This window comes from Sorex araneus, chromosome 9 (assembly GCF_027595985.1).
Source record: "Sorex araneus isolate mSorAra2 chromosome 9, mSorAra2.pri, whole genome shotgun sequence".
Classification (NCBI taxonomy): Eukaryota; Metazoa; Chordata; class Mammalia; order Eulipotyphla; family Soricidae; genus Sorex; species Sorex araneus.
Genome location: NC_073310.1, coordinates 58,157,701 through 58,165,219, shown reverse-complemented (window position 1 = coordinate 58,165,219; position 7,519 = coordinate 58,157,701). Strand labels below are relative to the sequence as shown.

Below are 7,519 nucleotides of genomic sequence, written 5' to 3'. Positions count from 1 at the left end.
ATTATAGTTTTTCTACCACCAGTCTATTTCTGCAGCTGTAGCTATTAGGCTATTTAGGCTCACATGCACCCAGAATTAGAAAAATATATTAAAAAGAAATCTTGTCATTATTCATTATGACATATTTTATAAGCAGAAACAGAATATTGTGTTGCTTTGGGCTTACCCACCCTCGAAATCTTGTATCAGGTGACATAAGACACAGGTGTTAGAAATGAAAACAAAGGCATATTAGTCACGAATTTCCCTCACAACCTCCACTATGTAATGAAATTCTGCAATATTTTGATAATATTTTAAATTAAGAATTGTAGATTATGAGTATTACATTCTCTAAGACATGTGTGAACTATAGCAATTGAGTTGCCTTTTGCTGCGTTATGCCAGTAATTTTCCTCTGATTAACAGATGAAGTTTAAGTATACAATTGTTTATTAGCAATATTAGGAACTTATTTACGAACTCACATGTTCCAGGTAGCCTTTAAAATGCTCTTTAGTCTTTTATGCTCTAAATGATCTCAACATGTTTCTGAAGTTGGCCAATAGTCTAGACTCGAAAAATGAACAACAGAAAATGTTTCCCAAAATAACATTTGTAACGATGTCTATAACCAATACACGTTTAAATTTTACAAAGCTAATTTATTCATAACTATTGAAGTAAAATTTCCTGTTTTGTGCATATCTTAATCTGTATGCAACAGTCAAGTATAAAGAAATGCGGGAAGCATTCACCCACATACTCAGATCAGCTGCTGTACGAGAGGGCACTTTCACACTCCTGGCCCTACTCCATTCTCATTAATCCTCCTTTTTTCTTTCCTGGGTTCTAAATCCTATTAATCCCCCCAAGAGGGTCAGGTAGAACATACTTAGAAATTCGGGATCAAATTTAAAACTGCCATCTAGGCACCTGTCAAGTACAAATCCCGGTGCTGTGTCACAAAGGTGTACTGATATGGGGGTCAGCGTAGCCACCCAGACAGCCGTCAGTCCAGGGCGTAGAAATCCTTAGGTTCTTTCCCTCTTGCCTGGCATCTAAACTCTTTCTATTCCTCATCCATATTTTGTGTCAACAGTTTCAACCGACCTTCATTTCTAATCTTGCCTTCTCCATAAACACGACCGAATGATTTCCCAAGAACACCATTCACATTAAGATTCCATGTTCCCACACAGTTTTCGTTTCAATAAGATTAAGGAGCACCGTGAAGGTGTGACTCAACCATGCCCTTTGGTATTCTCTCAGATGTCGAGTGCTTTTGAGTTTGTTCCTTCATGAGATTTGAATATATGTAATGAAATGTCAGAGAACCTTTCTCAGAAGCCTTTGGTTTGGAAGGAATCCTTTTGAGCAGGGAGGCTCAGGGGAGCTGGAACTGTGTTCCTGGGTTCGAATCTGGTGCTGGGATCTGAGGAGCAGTTGAGTGATTTTCGGGTGCTTGCAGGTGGGGTGGGGAGAGCTTCTCCGGGACAGCAGCAGCTACTGCCCAGGGTCCGAATCACGCCTCTGCACCCAGCAAAGACAGGCAACAGCGCCCAGCAAGCCCCGGCCCTCCGCCGTTTGGGGACCCGCCTTTGAGGACCAGGTCGCCCACCGGCGGGGTGTGGAGACGAGGCCGCTAAAGCTGCAGGAGAGACGCGCTGTTCCCTCGCCACCGTCTGTCGCGCTCCTGCCTGACGAGAAGCCCTGGGCTGCGGCGGGCTCCGGCGCGAGGGCAGCGCCGACCTCCAGAACCGAGTCGAGGGCGGCGCCGAGGCCACGGCCCTGCCCAGGGGATGGAGCCGGGCGCGCTTCCCCGCGCCGCTGTGCCGACGGGCCGGGCCGGGTGCCAGGCCGGCTCCTGCGCTCCCGGGAAGCCCCGCAGCCGCGCCGCACAAAGGGGTGTGACAAAGGGCGACTTCGGGGCCGGCCGGGAGCAGCACTCGCCGGGGTTGGGCGTCAGACCCCGGACGCGGGCGGGAAACAGAGCCCGGGGCGCGCCCGGGGCCCCCGACTTCTGAACCGGGACTTTCCCACTTGAACTTGACCCCAGCTGGGGTCGCGCGGGGCGGCGGCGCCCAGCCAGGTCCCAGCGCGCGGGAGCCTCTGGGGCGGACGGCGGGTTCGAGCCCGAGGCGCGGCGGCGCGCGCGGCCGAGGGGGCCGACCGGGCCCCTGCGCGCTCTCGCCACGCCCATGCGCGCGCGCGTGTGCGCGCGTGCCCGTGCTCGCCCCCGCGGCGGCCGCGGGAGCCCGGAAAGGCAGACCCGGCGGGACCGAGCACAGGGTGCGGGGGGGCTCCACGCGGCCCGAGAGCAGGAAGGAGGAAGTGGCAGTAAAAGGAGGCGCAGGACGGAGGGGCTGGAGCCACCCATGGGGTCCCCCGGGAGAGCGAGAGCCCCCACGGCGCCTCGCGTGCAGGTGAACCGAGCCGGGAGCCCCGCCGCCTGGAAGTCCAGCGCAGCTTTGCCCGAACCAAGAAGACGTGTTAGGCAAAAACGACCAGTGACAAACCCGTAAAAGAGGAGCGTCCCTGGGTGGGCTCGAACCACCAACCTTTCGGTTAACAGCCGAACGCGCTAACCGATTGCGCCACAGAGACTCTGCTGCGGTTCTCGGCTCCAGCCAGCGCCTCTATCAGGAACAATAAAGGCCGCGTCCGGCTCCTCGGCCCCCGCTTCGTCTACGCAGTGGCGACTTGAACGTTTTCACTAATTATTTCTGACCTACCCGCCAGGTATCGTGGGGAAAGACCAAACAGTGCAGAGCCGCCGAGACTTTGCAGGCTGAGAATTCAGTGTGTGTGTGTGTGTGTGTGTGTGTGTGTGTGTGTGTGTGTGTGTGTGTGTGTGTGTGTGTGTGTGTGTGTGTGTGTGTGTGTGTGTGTGTGTGTGTGTGTGTGTGTGCAGTGTGTGTGTGTGTGTGTGTGTGTGTGTGTGTGTGTGTGTCTTAAGATGAGAAACTTTCCTTTTGTGTGTAACTCTTGGTGCAGCTAGCTGAAATGCCTGGGGTGACCAGGCCATCCGGACTGTACGTGGCTTCTTTATTTTCTTTTCAGCTGTTAACTGCAGACAGAGATGCAATCCCTGTTTGCTGGGGGCTGACCTATGGTGCCATTTGTGACGCTAACATTCTGTTACTGGAAAAAGACGTTAGGAAAACGCTGTAGCCACATGCCTCTCTTGTGTGCTCGGTAATTCATGGCCAATTCCGCCCTGGGTTGCCCCGGGATCAGTTCCTGTACCCACAACTGAGCCGGGCCACTTAAAACACCCACCTCGCGGGATATTTATCATCTAATTTGAGGAGAGAACTTAATGAAAAGTATGATTTATGACTCACTCCTAAAAATTCCTATCACAGAATTATGCAAACATGTTCCATCTCTTGAAACACTCTATGTGAAAATATTTACCATTGTGTAACTATTGCCTGTTGCTTTTCAAGTATCTCTTCAAAACTCCACTTTTTTTTCCCTGCGACTCTTCGCTCTTTTGAAAAGGGCTAGGTGCCACTTGACAGTTCTGTACTTAAATTTTTAGCAGTCACTACATTGTTCTGTTCAGAATCTCTGGAGAAAGAATTCATATCATAACTTGTAGGAGTTGTATGCAATATGCCTTGTCTAGTCTACCTTTTGCGTTTGTGTTGCTTTATAAGACAATTTAAATCGGCTTTGGAAACAATTAGCCGAGTTCCCAGAAAACAATGAGATATTAAACAGCTGTGAATTCACACCAACGTTTGCCATTTTACTTTCAAAAAACTTTTACAAATGCACTTGAAAATTCTAAAATCTAGGAAGTGCTTATAAAAAGGATTTAATGAATGTTTTCACTACATGATGTAGCTTCAGATATGCTGCTAAATTTTCATTTGTATTTTATGTACCTGTTAATGTGAACTAAAACTATCAGGCACTGTTTTTTCTTTTCTGAATACCAAAGTGAGTATTCCTTCCTATCTATTGTTCCTGTGGTTATTCAGTTAGAACAGACTACAACTAGCTACCTCACCACCTTTTCACTCAGTGTTTACTCTACTGCTTAAAATAATATTAGGAAAAGTTCTATTCATGTAAACAAATATTTTCACTCCAATCTCTTTTCCTCGCTTGTCATCATACTAACATTTTAACTTCTAAGAAGAGAAATGATGAAAAGAGTAGCTAAACAAGTTCTCAAAAGAATGTTAATTCATTGTGTGCTAAAATATGTGCCATTGTTTTAAAAATCAATCTTCAAGTCTGATTTGATACTTGTTAATATTTTAACAGAATAAAAGATTATTGCCACAGTTCATTAACTTTGATTTTTTTAATGTGTCCGCTTGAAAATATTTTAAAAGAACCTAAATAGAACTACTAAATAAAAATAAAACTTTAACATTATACTCATATATACTACACACACACATATATATATATACATATATATATCTCAGAGTGATAGCACAGCCAGTAGGGTGTTTGCCTTGCACGCGACCGATCCAGGTTCCATTCCTTCATCCCTGTCAGAGAACCCAGCAAGCTACCGAGAGTATCCCGCCTGCATGGCAGAGCCTGGCAAGCTACCCATGGCGTATTTGATATGCCAAAAACAGTAACAAGAAGTCTTACAATGGAGATGTTACTGGTGCCTGCTGGAGCAAATCGATGAACAACAGGATGACAATGCTACAGTGCTATCAAACATACCCTTTAAATAAAGAACAAGTGAAATATTTCAGACATAATTTTGATGCATAAGGCCCTCTTGCAAAAATAAGAATTACTCCTGGTGGTGCTTGGGGACCATATGGGATGCCAGAGATCAAATCTGGGTTCACTGTGTGCAAGGCCCAACCTGCTGTGCTGTCACTCCGGCCCACATCATCTTCTTAAATTTCAGAGTAAACGACAACAAATAACTCTTACAGTTTCATCATTCCTTAGGTCACTCTAATTACTTTTAAAAGTGAGGAAATGGGCGTTTTTGCACCCCCCCCCTTTTTTTTGTATAGCATGCACAACTGAACTGCAACTCTACCTTTTCCAAGAATGTGCCCACCTAAAGGAGCTGACCTGTGTAGAGTACTGGCTATTTAATTCTTTCTTGGGAAAAAAAATAGAGAAATTAAAAAGAATATCTGCGCAAATGGGACCCACCTGTTTTAAAGGGCAAGGCAAGATGACTCATATTTACCAACCTTTCAGGTATCATGAATCCAGTGATTTCAGATAACATGTCTGCTAGTTAAATACCAGCCAAAATAGGCAGCTCACAGGATTTCCATTAACACAACTGTGCATGGCCTTAATTCTTTCAAACACTGTATTTTCATGTATGATGATTGCATTGTTAAGCAGGAAAAAATCCAGTTAGAATTTTAAAAGAAATCCAGTGAGTTAGAGAAACCCTTCTAATCAGTGGAAGACTGAAGCATTAGGAAACAAAAGAAAATGCTAACTTGGGTATCAGTAACAGCAAAAAAAAATAATCTTCAAAACCAATTGAAATGTCATTTAGAACTGATTTATTGTAAAATGGGGGTTGAATTCTCTAGCAGTTTCAAGCTTAAATGAGACTCATCAAACGCACCATTCTCATTCAAAACTTGTCTAAAGGCCGGATATCAGTTCAGCAGGCCAATGGCACCATGACACAAAACTCTAACAGAGAACATTGCTCCCGTAATCGACCTTTGAGTTAACCCTACTCACAGAATAAGAAAAGTGAAGACGACCTATTAGACTATCATGGCCTTTCCCCACTATCATTTAGAAAAATTACATTACTTGTGTAATTTTGTAAAATTCTTCAGATGATTAACTCCATTTTAAGCCAAAATGGTTTAGAAGAATAGGTTTTTAAAATATGGGAAACAGAAAAAGTACACTAATATTCAATCTAGTGGGACTCAAAATTACTAAAAATATTTTTTTTCCTTCACAAACTTTCCTTTTGTGTGTGGAAATCATTTAAGTGATCTTGCTAAATAATTCAGAATAGAAATTCTGATCATTGCTTATCTTATTCATAGGAAAAGATTATTCCCTGAAAGAAACTTTACCAACTCTCTCCAGACCAGTAGAATCATGGTTCCATTTTAGGAGGGGAGAAGGTGAAATTTAATTTTCTTCAGTATACTGGAAAACTTATCCAGGAAGACTCCAGTTATCTCAGTAACTTTGGTGGTGGCAGTGGAAGTGGGGGGTGACCAGATGATCAGTCTCAAGACCATAACAATAACAAGCAAACCGTGGACTTTTGCTTCTCATAGTTTTTTCACAGTAGTTTGAGGTTTTCTACACAGTATATGTCTCATAAACTAGCAGTCCTGCCATTCTTAACTCTTACCTATGAAAAATTGATATTTATCTAGAGAGGTAGTACAGGGATTAAGGTATTGCCTTGCATGTGGCTGACCCTTGGCTCAAGCTCCAGACCTAACGTGGTCCCCCTAGCACTTCAAGGTATGACCCCTGAGCACAGAGCTAGGAGTAGCTTTGTGTTGAATACCAGACTAGCTAACTTCTTTTCACTTGTTTCCAAAGAATAAAGAAAATAAATAAATGCAAAAGGAAGACCCAATTCCTTAGAGTGGGAGGAAGGAGCAATCCATGAAAGAGCTCAAAGGGGAACCAGTGTGGAATGAATTTGGAAAGGGAATCAAAAAAGAGAGGAAGAACCCTAAACACTGCCTGACTTCGAAGTAAATGTCCCTCTATTTCCTTGATATAATTCAAAGTTGACTACTTCATGGATCTTTTGGAAAATAACAAATGAAAACATGATTCTCACTTCTAAAATGTTAGTTCCATCCTTCAATTTTCCCAAAGATTAATAATTCTGTTGGAAAGAAATGGAAGAAAAAAACTAAACATATGGATACATTAAAAAATATTAATTCAATTAAGGGCTACAATTAGATTATATCAGAATCTCTAAGCCTTTGGTCACTAAGACCAAGATAATTGATTCAGGAAAATCCCCAATCAACTGTCACAGCAATTCCCAATGAGAACAGAGTAAAGGGTACAAAAGGAACAGCATTTTCCTCTATTTCTAGTTTCAAAAAATTTTGCAGATGGAAAAGAAAAGAATTGCTCCCTCCTTGCAGCTGCTTTCCATAAAAATGGATTGGAAATCTTGAATTAAAGCCAACTCAATCATTAAGATGCCTATATCTAGCAATGTTAGTGTTTAATCCATGTTTCACTCAAAGAATTGTTAACCATTGCAACATCAGAATTTTCCGAAGAATATGAACATTATATTATATATTTGTTGTTAGTTTTCGTTTTCTTGGGCCACACTCGACTATGCTCAGGGATTACTCCTAGCTCTGAGCTCAGAATTCACTCTATGACTATCACTCCTGGGAACACTACTAGGATCATTCAAGGGACCATATGGGATGCAGGGGGATTGAACCCTGGTTGGCCTTGTGCAAAGCAAGCATGATACTAACCGTACTACAGCTCATGCCCATGTATTTGTTTTTCAATAATGTTGGGGTTACTCATGGAATCCAGAGGCCTGCTGGATAACACC

The 7,519-nt window shown here is 43.6% G+C and overlaps 1 non-coding gene across 1 annotated transcript; it reads right to left on the bottom strand.

Annotated features, from left to right (window-relative positions):
* Positions 1-2,512: 2,512 nt before the first annotated feature.
* Positions 2,513-2,586, bottom strand: TRNAN-GUU (transfer RNA asparagine (anticodon GUU)). Its single transcript has one exon. It is a non-coding gene; the product is annotated as a tRNA-Asn (tRNA).
* Between the last annotated feature and the right edge of the window lie 4,933 nt (positions 2,587-7,519).